The 21623-nt window shown below is 35.0% G+C and overlaps 1 protein-coding gene and 1 pseudogene across 2 annotated transcripts in view; both read left to right on the forward strand.

Annotated features, from left to right (window-relative positions):
* The window catches only part of LOC143632434 (floral homeotic protein AGAMOUS-like), a 96425-nt gene that overhangs the window by 53019 nt on the left and 21783 nt on the right, over positions 1-21623 (forward strand). The gene's annotated exons all lie outside the window — the stretch shown is intronic.
* Positions 11226-20845, forward strand: LOC143632432 (protein NRT1/ PTR FAMILY 4.5-like; annotated as a pseudogene). Its single transcript, XR_013153513.1, has 7 exons — positions 11226-11252; positions 11357-11453; positions 11579-11796; positions 12074-12470; positions 18924-18970; positions 19543-19670; positions 19954-20845. The product of XR_013153513.1 is annotated as a protein NRT1/ PTR FAMILY 4.5-like (transcript).

Raw genomic sequence — 21623 nt, forward strand, 5'->3', positions numbered from 1 at the left:
TTTGAGCATTCAGGAATTTTGGTGGAATTTTTGGAAATTTTTTTGGATAAACGGACGATTTTCAGGCGAAATATAGCTGATAAAATGAATTCATATAAATTAATAAATCAGTAAAAAAATTCCAGAAATATTTTTATAAAAATCTACATATTTTAATTGATCAGTGGCTAAATTTTCATAATTTAATGATTAACGGTTAATTAATTATGCTAATTTAAAGATTAAACAAATTTAGTTTTCATAAAAACCGGCAAGTTCGCGATTAACGAATCTGCGGGAATATCAAAACACCAAGAGTGATCAAAAATCATATTTTTGGACTAATTAAGTAAAAACGAACTTTTCTATGAGAAACCTGGAAAATCCGGGTGGATTGTGCGCGTTTCTTATTAAATCAAACTGAATAAACGGAAACGGGCCCCGTTGCTAATCTGGGACCCCAGTATGTGATCATTCTTTATAACTTAATCATTTTGTTAACCAATACATTTACCCAAGCTTATTTTCCCATAACTGTTTTCTGAACGCGTAAACGAACAACTTGGCCCAGCTGGGAAAACGGGAATCTGAGCCAAGTTCGGTTCTAAGTATTAGACATTGAACAACATCACAACTTAAGCCTATTGCCACTTTCTGGGCATTCCAGCTATACCCAGATTAGTTATACAGCCCAGTTTAGTATTGAAATTATAATAATATTAAAATATTAATATTATTATAATATTGATTATAGGAATTACTGATAGCGGACCGAACAAACCACGAGCTGATATAGTACTGATTATCTACTAAACCGTGAGTTTCATGACCCCACTTCTAAACTGTTTTACGAACTTTTGGGGTGAAAAGCATGTTTGATTACATATACATACCTGAAACTTGTAATGATGTGAATTATCTAAGTGCTAACACACGAAAGTCCCCACGATCACAGTGATTAACTTCGAGCCGGTGGCTTGTGAATAGTACTATTAGTTTGACAAACCCAAACGGAATCGGCCTGCTTGCCGTGTCACATAGCGCCGTTTGCACATGACCATATTTATACAAACAGGCTATGCAGTGTTAGACATAGCTACCGGGGCATGTTGTGGGCGGAAAGGGGCCACAGTGGTTGATTGAGCGTGGGCCGCAGCACATACAGTCAAGGCTTCACTGTAGCTTAGCATAATTACATCATTTACATACATACATACTTATTTCATGATTACAAGTGTTAACTTGTGAATACTCATTATTATTTTCTTGAAACTCGTAAAACTCACCAACTCTAGTAGTTGACCCGTTTTAAACTGCTTTTCAGGTGTACCTAAATCGGAATGATTTGGTGATCTGTTACTTGCCCAAGGTGTGTGGTTGATGCTATGTGAATAGAGGCAATGGTGTTAGTAGTAAGAACGTATAGTTAACGAACTAGTTTTGTTTGTATCACCTAGACTGTAAAACAATGATAGAACAAAGAAATGTAATATATTGTAAATTAGTTTGTAATGTTTCTTTATAAACAATGTGTTGGTGTCTGTTACATTCCCGTTTTATGCTTCCGCATTATGCTAGTCGGGGTGTGCAATTTTTAAGTTACATCAATAAAATTTGACAAGTAGTATTAATTCATTCTATAAAATATATTGCTTACATTGATATAGAAGCAAACAGACAACAAGCTGCGCCGTTAGCTATTTTAGAATAGCAAAACTAAGTTGTTTAGAAATAACCTAGAACACTATCCAAAGTGCGCAGGTTTTGGACTAACGTATATCTTCCTATTGTTGAGACTAACTTGAAGTTTTTATAACAGTGTAAGCTTCGAGATTTTGATAAAAATATGAACATAAAAATAAAACTTGGAAGGTTAAATTATTATTTTTATCTTCAAATATTACCATATCATCTCTCTTAATAATACTGTCCATTGTGTCGGTATCATCCTTCTGCTATACGTAGGGCTGTCATTTTTATCTGAAACCCGTAAAGACCCGCACCCGAACCCTAACTAACCCGACCCAAAGAACCCAAACCCGAGAAAAGACTAACCCGAACCCGAACCAAAGTACTTTGTTTTGGTTCTCGGGTTTGATTTATAAGTTTCGGGTCAACCCGAATAAACTTTTACTTTTAAAATTAAATATATTTTTAGGTGTAATAAGCTAAGTCTTAGCCACTAAAGTTATCATAATCTGGCTCTAATTGACTGTTGTCATTCTAACTTATTTATTATTAATTTATGTTTTTCGTTTATTACTAATAGCAACCGAAACCGAACAACCAAATCACGTCCGACTGAATACGATTATGACGCGAGTTAGTTTTACTCTTCTTTTGAATTGTTTTATCAAGTTATGTTGGTTTGTTATTTGATTATTTGTATTATAAGTAAAAAAGTATATGTTGTTTTAATTTTAGCATTGTAGTTTTTAATTTTTTTTGTTTTTGTGTTTTTTTTCTTTTGTTTGTTTGTTTTCTAGGATACTCGAAACCCGATTAACCAAACCCGAAAAAACCTGAACCCGAATTATCCCAACCCGAAAAACCCGTGAGAGATTTGGGTTGGGTTTCGGGTTAAGATTTAAAACTTTGAAACCCGAAGAACCCGACCCGAAAAACCTGAAAAACAAATCCGAAGAACACCCCTAGTTATACGGGATATCATGTGACAATAGCATACAAAATTCCAACAGAGTACTAGAATTTACCTGCCATATGTTTCCATAATTTAAAATACGAGTTCATTTAATATTATTTTGGTTGTTGTCCAAATAATTTTAGATTGGAATTATAAATTAGTATAACTGAGATTTTTGGTGCCACAAAGTTCTTTTTAAGGCTATAAATTTGACTACTTATATAATTACTTTCAAAATTTATTGAAAGTATTGAGTTGGTTTGATGGTTGTTGCAATGCTTTTAAATTCTACATCCATTCACCAATCTTCCCACCTAAGTTCAATTCTTCATTGAAGCAACATTTTTCTCTTTTGGCTCTTTTTAGTTATACATCTATCTATGTATTGATTGTTGTATTATGTTTTCTTAATTAAGTTTTTTTTAATTATGTTCTATTTTTTTTAAATATGGCAAAATTATTTTTTAGGTTTAGTTCCCGTACGCGTAATGAACCTAATTGATACTAATGATAGAATTCGCATCGGGTCGTCGTCGTAACGGTAATGTTCTTGTTTTAATAACGTTAACTTGAGGGAACTATTTTTTGGGTTTAGTTCCGAAGCGTAACAAATATAGCTGATACCAACCAAATGCAACAATTGTGTTTTGCCGGCCGAATAAATGTTGTTTAAATATGTAAAAGTTTTGTATCATATGCTATACGAGTATTACTACTATTGTAGGTGTTTACTAATTTGTGTTTTGGGTTGATTGTATGTACGGGTATGAACCTAGCTAATACCAAAATAATTGGTGTCCATCGTCGCAACACGACGGGTTGCTACCTCGTTTAATATAAATATCTTTCGAACACCAAATGCCACGCTTTAATTTTCATTTTTTTTAACGGCACATATTTGAAATTAACTGTTATTTTTGTTAAACTTACGGATTGCAGAGTGAAAACAATAATTTAAAACGTACTTCATCAATGAAAAGAATTAATATTGACACGGTTTTTAAGATTTTAATGCCCCTATTACGGCCGGATTAAACTAATAATATGAGGTGTAGTTAATATAAACTAGGTTTAAAACCCACCGCGTTGGGGCGGCTTGACGCAAATTCAGTCGGTATCGGTGAAGTTCGTCACGACACCTACACTAAATAAAAAAAATGATATGTGAATATCCAAAATAGGGTCAGTACACATACAACTTATCAAAACATATATGTTATGATATAAAAAATAATACATGTAAAACCATGTTTATTCGGTTGGCAAAATACGGGGGTTGTGATGGAAATTCGGTCGGTGTCGATAGGTTGTCACGGTAATGAAACTAAACACAAAAGATAATTTCGAAAAATTAACATATTTAAAAAACATAAAACAAAGCGCAGATGTTGCAGCGGCGAGCCGACACACATTCGGTCGGTACCGGTTAGGTTCGTTATCATACCAGAAGTAAACATAAAAATAATTTTGTTATTGGCTAGGTTCGCTACGATACGATACGAAAACTAAATTAACATATTTCGAAAATTAACATATTTAAAAAACAAAAAACAAAGCGTGGACGTTGCAACGGCGAGTCGACACACATTCGGTCAGTACCGGTTAAGTTCGTTATCGTACCAGAAGTAAACATAAAAATAATTTCGTTATTGGCTAGATTCGCTATGGTACGAAAACTAAATAAAAAAACATGGGTGTTGCGATACGTATTTAGGTTCATTACGATACCGAAACTAAATCTAAAATTTAGTTTCCTCAAATTATTATACTTAAAAAAACCTTTAGAAAAGAACCTAAATTCAAAAAAAAAACCTTTAAGAAACTTGCATCCCACCACAATTAAAAGGATAGATAGATAAAAAAAAAAGAGATGCATCTCAATAGATAAGGGGTTTGAACCTGGGTAAAACCAAAGAAAAGAAGTTTGCTGAACAATCTATAGCCAGCCTACTATACAAACAAGTATGATTAAACAATAAAATTAAATTAATAAATAAACAAACTGTAGGTTTCTAAAAAATGCCGTGACCCCGACATTTAGATATTTATCTATATATATAATTCTATTTGGGTACAAATGTATTATGTAGTTTTTGTGGAGCCCATTTCATGTTATAAATCTTTTCACTACTAGAAAATGGGTATCTTTGCTACGAAAATTTGTGACGCAAATTTTTGCGTCAGAATATTCCACGCGTTTCCTACATATTTCCGATGGAAAGTGAAACCATAATTTTTTAACGCACTTTCCGACCCATTTCTGACAACAACTAAATTGCGTCGGAAAATCCAACGCATTTCCGACACAAAATTTTAATTGTGTATTTTATGTCTTATAATTACACGATAATAAGGCTTGTGTTGGGAATGCGTCGGAAAATCCAACGCATTTCCAACGCAAAATTTTAGTTTTGTAAATTTAGTTTTTTTTAATATGTTAAATTATATCATAATACAATGAGCGTCAGAAATGTGCCGGAATTTCCGACACATTTCCGACACGAATATTTAATTTTTGCAATTTTATTTTTTTAATACGATAAGTAAGTAGAAAATACAAATTGTGTCAGAAATGTGTCTAAATTTCCCACGCAATTCCGACACAACATTTAATTTTGTTTTTCTATTGATCATTAATAAAAACAATAATGTAAGTTCTGACGCGTTTCTGACACAACATTTATTTGGTGGCAAATGTGTAGCAAGTTGCTACAAATTTGCTACGCATTTTTTACTACTAGAACTTGTTTTTGGTCTCTCGAGGCTAGAATGTTTGTTTTCTCATCCATTTCTTTGTGCAACTTTGTTATATGGGGTTATAATTTTTCCCTAGCTCACGCATTCTATATAATTGCGTACATACATATGTAGTGTCATCATTTTTCTTATTCAATTATAAAGAGCTGTTAGAAGCTCTAATTATACATACATATTTATTTAAATGTATGATATAGTTAAGTTTATGAAGTAAAAGTATTTCATTTATAATGACTTTGTGCAAAGTATGAAATAAGAAAAAACGTTTAAACTTTGAAAAACGAAAAACAAATTAGAAATTTGAGAATTCGTAGCAAATGTGTAGAAAGTTGCTACACATATCCTACTTCTTGAATTTACTTTTATCCTTTTAGTTGAAGAAAAACAAAAATGCTAGGATTTGGTTTGGCGTCCCAAATAATATCCACATGGCTTTACCATTACACCCTACACTAGTTAGGTTATTAGCTTTTGAAAAAAAAACAAAACCCTAACTCCCAAATAAAATGCTTTTGACGGTGTATGTTCTCACCACCACAAAGCCCTAACTCCCTCTCAAGTCTCAACACCGTTCACATCATTCAGCCCCTGGCCACCCCCAACCACCAACGTCGTTCAGATCTACAATAGAATTCTTTTACTCCAGGTTTGTTTATCCATTTTTTTGTCATCGTGATGTGTCCTTACTCCTTAATCCTTCTTATTCCTCAATAATTCGTGATGCGTTTGATGGTTTGAAATTCATTAGGTATGAAATTGATTAGTTTAGGTTTTTATTTCAGTTAGTTACCGACTTATTGTTATTAGATTTAGATTTTAGAGTATTAGACTAATATATGACAATTGCAATTGCAACTTGCAAATCTGGATTTGTTTACTGTTTTGGACTTTTGGTTCGATTTAGTTCCTGTTTTAACTTTTAAACATGATGAATTGTTGATTTGTTTTAAGTTGTTACTATATATTTATTTTGTGTAGTATGTCTTTTTGAATGAATCTACCTAAGAAATGAAGAATATTACTTTCACTAAGTATTGATATATTCACTATCTAAGTTGGGTGCCTTTAGAAGTGACTGTAGTTTTTTGATTAAGACATGTTGATGACTAACAGTAAGTTGCTTCATAGCTTTAAGTTTGTGGTTTTCAAAATTCAGGCCTACAGGCCACAAGGATTTGTGGCTTGAATTTAATATGGAAAATACCTAAAATATTCTGTTATTAGAAAATTTGAATTACCCTGACGGGTCAGGTATAAATTCAATTTATATGCATTTTGTTTTTGACCTACTATGGTTCTTACTCTGCAGATTTATTATTTTTTTCCTAACAGTTATAAGTTGTTTTTTTTTACAAGCAGCATCAAAATAAACATGATGCAACTGTTGATTTGCACTGCAAGAGGGGTATTTTTGAGAGGATTTGTAACGCAATAGATTGTTTTGAGCTTGCATTTTTCGACCCATTGTAAATTTACCCTTGAATATGTTCAAAAGATTTTTAGTGATGTGTTTAAATAGGTAATTGTTAGCAACTTACGACAGGTCGGCTAGAGCCAACCGACAAACACTTAGATATATTTTTTGTTTTACAAGTTGTTAAACAGTCAAATATGAATGTTTTGACCTTTTATAAACAGCCAAATTTTTGCCGCCGGGTTTTGTTGTTTTCGCAAATCATTACATACGTAAACCTCGCCGTGAAGCGTGGGTTCGTTTACTAGTTGTCACTAAATATCAAAGCAGAATTAGTTTTTTAAAGTCTTAACATGTTTTTAAATGACAAAAGTCATAATTTAGTCCTTGCAAATTTGACTTTGTTTTATCAAATTTGGTACCAATCGTTACCATACAAAAAAAACGGTACCGAACCAAACTGACCCTTTTTCATTAATTAGTAGTTCCTGCATTCTTAGTTTGATAAGTTCTGGTATGATTAAAAAACTATTTGATTATGAACAATAGATGTAAAGAAAATGGTGATAGATTTTACTATACCCAACCGATGGAGGATGATGATAGATTTGATGATACCCAGCTAATGGATGATTATGAAAGATTTGAAGACGAACAATTTGAAGAGGAAGAATTTGAAAGCCAAGAGGACACAACCGATGATTCCGACGAGGGTTTTTCTGACCACTCTTCAGATGAAGACGAATTTGATTGTTAGGAATATTGGTTGTTGTATATCTTTTAGAATTATTTTAAGATTCATCTCATGGTATGTCCACTTTCAATTGTTTACTACCATACTAGTGTTAAAACTTGTATTATTAATCTGGCCATTTTTTATAAAATGCAGGATGTATTGGCAAATTTTTAGTAAACATGCGGCTTATAATTTGACAAATTTCCCAGCGTAGACAAGGTATGTCATCGGCATCGGTGGCGGCGTCGGCGTCGGCTATATGTTATTTCCGCTAGCGTATAACTTAGATTGATCCAAGAACAAGTTGTAAGGTTCGGTTTTGGGACCTACAGTTTATATGAATTTAAGTTAATTTTACAAGAAAAAATTTAAAATGCATGACAAGTGAGGAAGCTTAATAGATAATTTAGCTAATACTATGGTGGTGTCCGTTTTACTAATTGGAAAATAAAAGTATTTGCTAAAGAATGTTTTTCCATCACTATAATTTTACATATGTTATAATGTTTCTTTAAATTTTGTTTAATCTATCACATCTAATTTTCCACATCTTAACTTGTATAAATACTTACTCTTATTTCTCTTTAGTTTTAAGTAACAAAAATTTAAAACTATCTTGGTGGACAGTAAAATCATCAACAATCAGCCAACTTACAAATTCATTGATCGAGTGTGAAAACGAAATATTTAACCGTATATGATTTCTAGGTCTTTCTGTTCTAAAGTAAGTAACCAAGCTTTCTTCGCTCATATATGGTTTCTTTGCCTCTTCAACTCAAAAAGTAAATTAAACATAAAATTGATTCACGATGGTTGCTTTCAAGCAATGTCGATCAGTTATAAAATTGCCGTTCGAATCAAAATCATCCAAATTTAATCAAGCTCAAGTGCTTATTACCACTTTAATATGAAGAACCATATTATAAGAACTTAATGCCAATAATCAGCCAACCTCATATTCTTTGTACATATCCTCTGAATGTTCTTGTCTCCTTGTTTGGAGTCACTCAGTTGCTGTCTATAAGACGGCAAAACTATCTTCTCTCAATATTTTATTATTGTCTGAATGATTAAAGGAAAAGGAAAGACCAAACGACAAATAAATAATTTTTGTATGTACAACATTGGCAAGCTAATCATTAGTAGCTTCTTAGGGTTAGCGATATGCGACTTAGTAAACGCTATAAAATTGAAATTAATATTTTGTTCAATCCATTTTTACATTTCATTAAAAAATAGTGTTTAAATCGATACCAAATGCAATCAGGCAACAAGCTCCGTCACGTACTTTGAAAGAAAGGGTTGTATTAATATATAATCCACAAACTTACAAAAGTGGATCTTAAAATCAAGGGCAAATCTAACTTACGCATCTTCGGTCAAAACTCAAAATTTAGCCAAACTAATTAATTCCAAAGAACCGGCATAATTTACTTTAAATAAATAGCATAATATCGTTGACGAAAATCATTGGTTTTGAGAAGATTTCGTGGAGATAAGGAGACTGGACGAATTTTGATATAGAATTCAAATCAGAAAATAGAGTATCTACCTCTATTTATACTATTAAAGCAAAATTATTTTTTCACATGTCATTCAACTAGAGTAGCCAACTAGGATGCCAACTAATACTATTACCATTTATAGAACTAATAACAAAATTATAAATGTAACTTTAAATGTTGTATTAAATGAGGTTTTTAGATATTTATGAATTATAAAATTTTATTTATTATTATTTATATCTTATAAATTCATGAAGTATGTTATTACATATATTATTCAATTTAACTTTTTTATTGTATTTTTTAACCACCCGTGTATTACACGAGCTATATCCTAGTACATCAATATTGATGTTGAATGTTTTATGTATTCTTTTATATAAATGAGACGATACAAATAAAAAAAAAAGTTCTAAGTGCTTATAAAAAGAGAAGAAATGTAATCCCTGTATAATAGATAACGTTTAAAATATATCTATAGATATTATTAGGTTATAATAAAATGTATGATTTTTTATAGGAAATATAAAAAGTAATTTAGTCAATTAACTTTGGGCATGGATGATTAAGATTAATTTATGGGTGAATCATGCGTTACATAAAGAGAAGTGCATAATAGAGATAAGACCTTTGTTGACTTTCTCTTCCCAAATGCTAGATAATGTTTAAAATATATCAAAAGATATGATTAGGTTATAATAAAAAGTATGATTTTTTATAGAAAGATAAAAAGTAATTTAGTCAATTGACTTTGGGCATGGATGATTAAGATTAATTTACGGGTGAAATCATGCGTTACATAAAGAGAAGTGCATAATAGAGAGAAGATATTTGTTGACTTTGTCTCCCCAAATGCAATACACGTGTCAATTCTCTCATCTTTTTAAAATGCTTATAATTTTTTATTTGGCATTTTTTTAAAAATAAAATCATCATAATAACGAGTGCTTTTTAATATTTTATATGAGTACCGTAATGCTACAAAAAAAAATAAAAAAAATTATTGGGTTTTTTACAAATTGTGTTTTATCAAATTATGTTTTACCAAATTGTGTTTTTCATTATGTTTTTTACATTGTATTTTTCATAGTGTTTTACATTGTGCTTTTCCGGTGACTATTTTTCGGGGACTTTCCGACAACTATTTTTCAAGGAAATTTTTTGACAAAAATTCCCGGCAACTTTTCCGGCCAAAATTTTCCGACTTCCGGCAAAAGATTTCAACGAATTTTCCAACGGCTTTTCCAGCAAGGTGGTGGCGGTGGGTAACGGTTGTGGTGTTGGAGGGCGGTTGAGTGGTGGTGGTTGTAGGCAATGAGTGAAAATGTAAGCGGATTTTTTGAGATTAAAGTAGTGAACCAAAGTGACTTCATTCCTAACTTTTCTAGAAAAATCAAACTTCTTATTTGAATCCAACCCTCTAAAAACATATATCAAATCTATTCTGAATTTAATTGTTTAGATTTTCATGTGGAACCTTAAGTCGCATGAGTTGTACAATAAATATGAAAATTAGATTTTAATAATGAATTAATGACTCAAAATCAAGTATAAATATAGTGTAAACTGAGTGTAAATGATCCTCTAAAGACATATCTCAAAATTATTCTAAATTTGAATTTGTTTAGATTTTCGCGTGGAACGTTAAGTCGCATGAGTTGTAAAATAAATATAAAAATTAGATTTTAATAATGAATTAATGACTCAAAATCAAGTATAAATACCGTGTAAATTGAGTGTAAATAATGATTATTCTACTGGGAATGTTATTGATAACGATAATAAAAGTTACCAGTGTCATTAATCAAACCGTAAATGTAAATTATTATTGATTAATTTGGATTATTAAAATCCAATTTACCTAAAAGATACAAACTAACACATTTTATATAATTACAATGCTTGTTATTTTTGTCCAAGGAAATAAAGTTAAACCACTAGATCGAATGGCCGCTCATGTATATGCACTTTAATTTACTTAGTCAGTCGTACCTATGCAATTAATGTTTTGATAATTGATTATTTCAACATCGTTAAATATATAATTTTATTAGTTTGCTTTTATGCCCTTAACACTTAGGTTCTGGTACAAGTAGAACAGCATAGTTGTCTGTACTTATATATATGGGTTTAAAACGATGCTTCCATCATTCTAGCTTGTAATTTCTAGTTCTATCTTGTAGCAGATCAAAAGCCTTAATTGTCATGGACCTCACTGTAATTAATTCTTACATATATTCTTAAATTCTTCTATTGTATATGCTTACAAGCTTTAGATTTATACATTTCCAATTTTCATTATTTTCCTCAAATTATTATAGGAAAAGGATGTGCTGATTGAAGGTAAGGTGAACTGGAAAGCTAGAGCTGCAACAAAGAATAAGCATGGAGGCATGCGGGCTGCGGTTTTAATATTAGGTAGGATTTTTGGTTTTGTGATTACAAGGGCAGAAGTAAGGGGCTAAAAGGGTCTGCTGACAGTTGAAAATATGGCAAACCTACCACTGGCAGTGATATTAATTATGTCTATTTTTGTTTTGCAGCAACGTTTGCGTTTGAAAATATGGCAAACATGGCCCTGGCAGTGAACTTCGTGACATATTTTACTCAGGTAATGCATTACGACGTGGCTGAAGCAGCAAACCACGTAACGAATTTTATGGGCACCGGTTACATCATCTCCATCGTTATGGCTTGTCTTGCTGATGCCTACATTGGCCGATTTAGAACTCTTCTTATTGCAGTGTTTGTAGAATGCATGGTAAGTATTGGTTTAAACTACCAAATCCATTAAATCGATGATTTTTTGTATTACTAGGTGTTTTAGCAATATGATAAGTGTTTATAGGAGGCTTTTGGAAGTGTTTTGGTTTCTTAATTTAGAGTCTGCTACCCAGGTAGCGAACTCCCTAAAAACCAAAACACTTCCAAAAACTCTTAGGAGCGCTTATCATTTTGCTAAAACATCTAGAAATAAAAAAAATCTTCATCCAAGCGAATCAATATTCTTTCTTCGGATTGATAACTGATTACTATAGGGATTTTCACTACTCACAATACAAGCTCATTACCCAAGCCTCAAACCACCTCTATGTAACATATTTTTGCCAACATCAAACTGCGAAACAGTGAGTGGACGAAATGCTGCACTCTTGTTGTTTGCAGTCTACCTGTTGGCTGTTGGCAATGGGGGTGTAAAAGCAGCATTGCCATCACATGGAGCAGATCAATTTGATGAAAAAGACCCAAAAGAGGCTATACAGATGTCAACTTTCTTTAACTGGTTGCTAGTAGGCGTTGCAGCCGGGGGCTCAATTAGCTTAACTGTCTTCGTGTGGGTACAAGACAACAAGGGTTTTGATTGGGGATTCGGGCTGTCGTTGATCGCCATGTTCTTGGGTGCAATCATCTGTATTCTTGGATTGCCATGGTATCGTATATGTAAGGCCCCGAACCCGGTGACCCTATTTTAGCGTCGGATTTACTCATAAACACAGTTCTTCAAATCAGAGTTTTTTTAAAACTTTTCGCGGAATATAAAACATCAATCATTTGTTACAAAACATTAAATCTTTTCTTTGATACCATAACACAAAACTTTATTTTTAAAACATCTTTACTTCTTTCTTCAGATGCCAGCCGTTCAATCCATGCCGTGTGTCATCCTCATGCTAACTCTATAATCAGCTCACCTGCGTGCATACTAAAAGTCAGCTTCGCTGAGTGAGTTCTAGTTAATCAGGCAACATACAATTTATTCCCATATATTTCTTCCCGTATCCGAAGACACATATTACTACCTTACCCTCGTATAAATATCCATAGGAGGATCGTCACGTAATATCTATTAAAAGAACCATTACCATTACCATACTATATATAATTTCCATAGGAGGAACACTCTGTATACTTTCCATAGAAGGAACACTTTACTATCCATAGAAGGAACACTATACTTTCCATAGAAGGAACACTATACTTTCCATAGAAGGAACACTATCTATAAGTTATTATTTAATATCCATGTAAGGAGCTATTCACTTCCCTTGACGATACGTGCAATATCCGAAGATCGTTCACGTACCGACAAGCTTTCATTCATAATGTTCATACATCATCCTTACATTACATACAATATTAATATCTTTATTTATATCCCGACAGTACGTGCAATATCGAATATTAGTAGGGTTCGGTTCCCTAGTTCTCGAATATTAGTAGGGTTCGATTCCCTCTTCGTTACCATACAACCATACATCATACCTCGAGTATTAGTAGGGCTCGGTACCCTTTTCGTAACCATACAGCCATACATCATACCTCGAGTATTATTAGGGCTCGGTACCCTTTTCGTAACCATACAACCATACATTATCATTTCTTTCTTCTATTATCTCTATCATGTTCATACACATAAACATACATAACATACTTACCTTATACATAGCGTTACAACCTGACAGTACGTGCAATATCCGAAGATCGTTCACGTACCATCAAGCAATCATTCATACATTTCACATTATCCACATAAGGCATACACTTATCTCTTAGGATAAGTGTATTAACAAACATATTGAGTATGCACACAGCCCCGAAAACATAACAAGGAATGGGGCTAGAAACTCAACTGAACTCTGCTTCTTTTTCTGATAGCTGTAAATCCCATCTTTAACTGAGCTCGGCTGACTGTACAAGTTACACGTATCAATACTCGCCTGATCTAATCTGGTGGCCTAGTATTAGCTTACTTTAACTTATCGCTTTTAATTTATTTTCTAATCGAACTTGGCTTTAGGCGAAGTTAAACCTCAGGCGAACTTGGCTTTAGGCGAAGTTAAACCTCAGGCGAACTTGGCTTTAGGCGAAGTTAAACCTTAGGCGAACTTAGCTTTACAGCGAAGTTGTCATCAGGCGAACTTGGCTTCAGGCGAAGTTGTCATCAGGCGAACTTGGCCTCAGGCGAAGTTACCAGTTAGGCGAACTTAACTTTACAGCGAAGTTGCCATCAGGCGAACTTAGCTTGCAGGCGAAGTTCATCGCTTTGAAGGCGAAGTTGCCCAGATGCAGGCGAAGTTGCCCAGACAGCCACTGTTCGGTTTCTTTCCAGCATTTCGAGCGATTTTAACACCCTTTCTATGGTTCAATATCACCCACTACGCTTCCCGACCATTTTCGGTCGCTTATACACTAAAAAGCTTGGATCTTTAAACTTCAAAGATCAAGAATCATACCTTTTTGAGCTTGTTTGGATCTCGTTTAACTTGTTAACACAACTAATCGCTCTCTCTCTCTCTCTCTGATCTCGGTCTTCTCTCGTCCGGGCCGCCGGCGAAGTTGGTGGTGTGTGTGTGTTTTTGGAGTGTTAGAGAGAATAAGGAATGAAAGATATTTTGGGTTTAGGGGATATTTATATCCCTGAAATCCCATGGACCTAAGGCCCATTCTCATTTAACCCGTCTCCATTAATCCAACACTAGCCCGACTCATACCAACTCCTACTCTATTATTTATTTCCTGACAACCCGAGTAAACTTTCCCTCTATTAGTAAGTAATATAATTAATATCACTTTGAAATTTCGGGATGTTACAAGTCTTCCCTCCTTAAAGAGGTTTCGGCTAACTTATTCCCTATAAAAGGAAAACTTCTTATATTTACACGCTTTATTGAATCGCCTTCGTTTTCTGAGTTACCCTTCTTACTTCCGACTTTGCAGTCATCGAATGGTGGTCGTGTGTATTAGCTATTTAAGGTAGCTTGTCCATGAGGCCCTCAATGTACCAAGTCTCGTTTCGATCTTCAAGGGGCTTTGTCTTATATCATATTAATGCTAAAGCGTAAGTCGACACTCTATCACAACACAACAATTTATCATGACTAACATGCATTCAGACAATTCGTACCATAATTAATAAACACCGGTCTAAACTTCAACATAAAACAACACGCATCGAGTCATCAATAAGTTACACATAGATTTAATACTTATGGCTAGCATCTAGCCTTCTTGAATGGCTTCTCTAAGCATACGGAGGAATCTGTTTAACCTCAAGCACTCTTCTCTCCTTCATGTCCTCCCTTTGGCTTCTTGCAATCCCTTGCTAGGTGCCCACGTCCTCCACAGTTGTGACACCTATGGTAATCATTACATTCCCAAGAGGAATGTCCTGCTCTTCCACACCTGTAGCAAACACCTAATCCCATTCTGCACTCTCCGGAGTGTCTCTTCCCACATTTTTCACAAGCAGTGAACCCCTTCTGCCTTGCCTTCTTCTTGCGTGGATCCACCTCATTGGCTTCCTTTGGTTCTGGGGTTGGGTTCTTTTTCTTCGGTTCCATCTTCTCCTCTTCACAGCTGGCAAGGTCCTCATAAATCATCTCGGCCAATTCCACGGCCGAGTCAAATGTTGCGGGCTTACTAGACTTAACCAAAGTGCGAACATTCCGTGGAAGTCCCCTTACGTAACACTTGATCCTTTTAGCTTCGGTGTTCACCATGTCAGGTACCAACCTAGATATGCGGTTGAATTCAGTAGTATACTCCCGTTGTGTCATCTCTCCCGCTTTCAAGTTCAGAAACTTCATCTCCATTCTTTCAACTTCTGTATCAGCGCAGAACCTCTTCATCACCATGTCTTTTAGGTCATTCCATCTCATCGCCTTGATCTCTTCACGGGTCTTCCTCTGCTCCACACTCTCCCACCAATACATAGCCTCATCTTCAAATGATTGGGTGGCATAACCGACAGCTTGGTCAGGACGGCACTCGCTAATGCGGATAACCTTATCCATGGCGGTTATCCACTGAAGAGTAGCGATTGCGTCTCCTAAACCAGTCAGCTTAGGCGGGTCACAACCTTTGAAGGACCTATAGTTGCAACCGCCTCGGCCCCTCTTCCTATCATCATCTTTCACAGATCTTACCTCACTTGAGTCACCCCTTTCCCTCTCGTCATCCTTTCTATTATTATCACCTGCCCCTTCAACAGTTCTTTCACGGCTTCCAGCAGACCTTCCCGGGGTAATATTCTTCACAGTAGTGGCCACAGCTTGAACAATAGCTGCTTGAATGGCGGGATCCAGTTGAACTCCTTCATTGTTTTCCGGGTTTCTTCCCGCTGCGCTTCCTTCAGCTTCGGTGTTGGAAGCTGTCTCAACCGAAGGTTGCTGGACACGACGAGGCCTGCCGCGTCATCCGGTGCGACCTCCAGCTCCAACAATGTCTCCAGCTCCAGCCATTGTATTCTAAGGGAAAACACAAACATCATCACTCCAGGAACCGTTTAGTACAAGGATAGTAAGGCTAACAGGTAATCACAGTGGCCGGCTATGATTAGCTGATCACGTTACTTTCCGTGTCCTATACACTTCCCTTTATGAGTCTATTTGTGCTGGTTCTACTTAAGCAGTTAGCCAATTCAACAATCAATTATTCCTATCCCTGCAGTTCACGTATCATTTCTTTCTCATTAACATATATCATTTAATTATACACTTTACCTTTACTCATCTTGCTTGAGCGACACATGGCATTCTTGAACTGGCATCTTCTTTCCTTTCTTACTTAAATCCCATTCTCTGTTCGAGTCTAAGCATGTAGGATGCTTAAATCTCTCGAACTTTGCTCTGATACCAACTTGTAAGGCCCCGAACCCGGTGACCCTACTTTAGCGTCGGATTTACTCATAAACACAGTTCTTCAAATCAGAGTTTTTTTAAAACTTTTCGCGGAATATAAAACATCAATCATTTGTTACAAAACATTAAATCTTTTCTTTGATACCATAATACAAAACTTTATTTTTAAAACATCTTTACTTCTTTCTTCAGATGCCAGCCGTTCAATCCATGCCGTGTGTCATCCTCATGCTAACTCTATAATCAGCTCACCTGCGTGCATACTAAAAGTCAGCTACGCTGAGTGAGTTCTAGTTAATCAGGCAACATACAATTTATTCCCATATATTTCTTCCCGTATCCGAAGACACATATTACTACCTTACCCTCGTATAAATATCCATAGGAGGATCGTCACGTAATATCTATTAAAAGAACCATTACCATTACCATACTATATATAATTTCCATATGAGGAACACTCTGTATACTTTCCATAGAAGGAACACTATACTATCCATAGAAGGAACACTATACTTTCCATAGAAGGAACACTATACTTTCCATAGAAGGAACACTATCTATAAGTTATTATTTAATATCCATGTAAGGAGCTATTCACTTCCCTTGACGATACGTGCAATATCCGAAGATCGTTCACGTACCGACAAGCTTTCATTCATAATGTTCATACATCATCCTTACATTACATACAATATTAATATCTTTATTTATATCCCGACAGTACGTGCAATATCGAATATTAGTAGGGTTCGGTTCCCTAGTTCTCGAATATTAGTAGGGTTCGATTCCCTCTTCGTTACCATACAACCATACATCATACCTCGAGTATTAGTAGGGCTCGGTACCCTTTTCGTAACCATACAACCATACATCATACCTCGAGTATTATTAGGGCTCGGTACCCTTTTCGTAACCATACAACCATACATTATCATTTCTTTCTTCTATTATCTCTATCATGTTCATACACATAAACATACATAACATACTTACCTTATACATAGCGTTACAACCTGACAGTACGTGCAATATCCGAAGATCGTTCACGTACCATCAATCAATCATTCATACATTTCACATTATCCACATAAGGCATACACTTATCTCTTAGGATAAGTGTATTAACAAACATATTGAGTATGCACACAGCCCCGAAAACATAACAAGGAATGGGGCTAGAAACTCACCTGAACTCTGCTTCTTTTTCTGATAGCTGTAAATCCCTTCTTTAACTGAGCTCGGCTGACTGTACAAGTTACACGTATCAATACTCGCCTGATCTAATCTGGTGGCCTAGTATTAGCTTACATTAACTTATCGCTTTTAATTTATTTTCTAATCGAACTTGGCTTTAGGCGAAGTTAAACCTCAGGCGAACTTGGCTTTAGGCGAAGTTAAACCTCAGGCGAACTTGGCTTTAGGCGAAGTTAAACCTTAGGCGAACTTGGCTTTAGGCGAAGTTAAACCTCAGGCGAACTTGGCTTTAGGCGAAGTTAAACCTTAGGCGAACTTAGCTTTACAGCGAAGTTGTCATCAGGCGAACTTGGCTTCAGGTGAAGTTGTCATCAGGCGAACTTGGCCTCAGGCGAAGTTACCAGTTAGGCGAACTTAACTTTACATCGAAGTTGCCATCAGGCGAACTTAGCTTGCAGGCGAAGTTCATCAGGCGAACTTAGCTTGCAGGCGAAGTTCATCGCTTTGAAGGCGAAGTTGCCTAGATGCAGGCGAAGTTGCCCAGACAGCCGCTGTTCGGTTTCTTTCCAGCATTTCGAGCGATTTTAACACCCTTTCTATGGTTCAATATCACCCACTACGCTTCCCGACCATTTTCGGTCGCTGATACATTAAAAAGCTTGGATCTTTAAACTTCAAAGATCAAGAATCATACCTTTTTGAGCTTGTTTGGATCTCGTTTAATTTGTTAACACAACTAATCGCTCTCTCTCTCTCTCTCTGATCTCGGTCTTCTCTCGTCCGGGCCGCCGGCGAAGTTGGTGGTGTGTGTGTTTTTGGAATGTTAGAGAGAATAAGGAATGAAAGATATTTTGGGTTTAGGGGATATTTATATCCCTGAAATCCCATGGACCTAAGGCCCATTCTCATTTAACTCGTCTCCATTAATCCAACACTAGCCCGACTCATACCAACTCCTACTCTATTATTTATTTCCTGACAACCCGAGTAAACTTTCCCTCTATTAGTAAGTAATATAATTAATATCACATTGAAATTTCGGGATGTTACAGTATATATGTTGTGCTAGGAAGCAGTGCCATTACAGAAATTATACAGGTTAGTTGAACATAAACATTTGAATATATTACAAGAACTTAATACTTGTGGATCTATTAATTAGTTGTCATTTAGAAAGACTTTTAATTTTTCAGGAGGATTTATGAGTGCAGGGGAGGGTTCTAGGCAAAACATACTTTTTGTTAGATCTGGGAGAACAAAATAGAACATTTATTTTTCCAATCTTAAGAATGATTGAAAGCAAAGATTATTTCTCTCTTTTGAAACTAAAAGAAGATATGTGAAGAAAATTAATTTATTTATAGAATCTACGCATGTGCAAGTCATATGTGTGTTATATTACCTACACACAACTTACACTTGTGTATGTAAGCGTTTATAAATTAAGTTGTTTTAATGATTTTCTATGGACTTAACATATGCATTAGTGTGTAAAAAATGAAAGTTATAGAAAATATGAACCATTTATTAAAAAAAAATTAAACGATTTTGGTTTGTTATCACAATAACTTCGTTTTTGTAATGAACCTCACCCCACTATTGCATCATTTATAAGTTTATTTAAGCATTGATTACACGCTTGCCCGGCCTTGAGCTTCTTTTATGTTTAGGTTTACGTTGTAGCGATTAGAAATAGAAAGATTCAACTTCCTGAGGACCCTACTGAACTACACGAGCTCCCAATGGACAAAGAGGCTGCACTTCATCAAGAATTCTAACCTCATAGAGATGTTTACAGGTTTAGTTTTGTATTTAAATTAAGTTTGTCTTCATTCGTGATTTGTTATTTATTTCTAGGTGGTCTAGCAAAATCATAAGCGTTGTAAGCATATTCGAGGGGTTCGTTTGCCTCATGAATATCTAGTGTCAGATTTTTTAAGAGTTTGCTATCTGGGTAGATGAATCCCCTAGAAACCAAAACATTTCTAAACACCTTATAGAAACACTTATCATTTTGCTAGACCATAATTCATTTGATGTTATGAACAAATAGCAAAATAACTAGTGGTTTGTATTACTAGGTGGCTAGACAAAGCAGCAATCCGATCTGATAACACTGAGCAATCAACAAGTCCTTGGAAACTGTGTACAGTTACACAAGTCGAAAACGCAAAAATCTTATTAGCAATGGTTCCAGTTTTCTTATGTAGCTTTATTATGACACTTTGCTTAGCCCAACTACAAACATTTTCAGTTCAACAAGGAGCCACCATGGATATTAAGCTTACAAACTCTTTCAATATACCCCCTGCATCCCTCCCAATAATTCCTATAGCATTCCTGCTCGTTCTAGTTCCAATTTATGACCAAATCTTTGTACCTTTGATTCGTAAATTTACTGGGATACCTACAGGCATAACTTACTTGCAAAGAGTAGGAGTAGGGCTTATTCTCTCAGCATTATCTATGGCGATTGCTGGAATTATGGAAGTAAAGCGAAAACACGTCGCTAAACACCATAACATGCTAGATGCGCTCCCTGTGCTTCAACCACTGCCCATCAGTGTCTTTTGGTTATCCTTCCAATATTTTGTCTTTGGTATAGCTGATATGTTCACTTATGTGGGACTACTTGAGTTTTTCTACTCACAAGCACCAAAATCAATCAAATCCATTTCTTCTTGCTTTTTATGGAGCTCAATGGCAGTCGGGTATTTCATGAGTAGTATCATGGTGAAAATAGTAAATCACGCGACAAAAGGGGTTACGAAAAGCTAAGGATGGTTGGCTGGAAACAACATAAATCGAAATCATTTAGAAAACTTTTACTGGCTACTTGCAATATTGAGTTTGATCAATTTCACAATTTATCTCTTTGTTGCATCAAAGTACAAGTATAGGCCACAAAGTCTTGATGTTAAGGATGACTATGAGACACATCAATCGAAGACAACGAATCCTTCAACAGAGTAACTTTAGTTATGTAAAGTTAAATATTTTGTATTTATGCTTTTACGTTGCTGTATAATTTCAGTTTACATGTATGTTTAAAGTTGATGTGACGGTGTGGGTGTGTTGATTATTTACTAGTTTTTTGCTTTGTAAAAAAATTGTTAGGGTTTGTGTGTTGGAGTTAATCTTGATGGTTTGAGTTGAGTATGGGTTGCAGATCATGGGTCAAAACATGTGTACCTGACTAGTTGAAGAGTTGGTCCATGTTGACCGAGTTTTATGGAGCTAAACACAAGGAGTTGTTGCAACAAAGTAGGAGTAGTGTTTATTTTATGCATGTTTTCTATTTTATCTCTATACTCTCATTTTCAATATAATAGTTTGAGCAGCTTAAAGAGTTTCAAAGTTTATTTTGTTTCTATACATAGATACGTGAGTTGTGTGTGTGTTAACTTGGGGCGTGAACCAACATTGTGTACCTATAAGTGTTATGGATGGATGTTGGTTAACAAAAAATACCTTCACATCATTATCACGTAGATAAAGGACATTAACTAACCAACATAAAAGAACAAGTGTTATGGAGGAGATCATTTAACCAATATATATTAAAAAAGCAAATAAAAAAAAGAAAAGAAAAGGGATGATTGGTTGAAATTGGAGGTAACCCATATATTTTTGCCCTCTTGGGCGTTAGTAGTTCGGCGAGAAGAGTGGAAATATACGGTTACAAGGGGGTAAGTGATGGTCTTTGTGACATTTGATAATTATGTTTTTAATACATATTCTAATAGCATTA

Source organism: Bidens hawaiensis, unplaced genomic scaffold, assembly GCF_021521415.1.
Source record: "Bidens hawaiensis isolate Kalapana, Puna unplaced genomic scaffold, B.hawaiensis_p1.1 tig00006390_1, whole genome shotgun sequence".
Taxonomy (NCBI): domain Eukaryota; kingdom Viridiplantae; phylum Streptophyta; class Magnoliopsida; order Asterales; family Asteraceae; genus Bidens; species Bidens hawaiensis.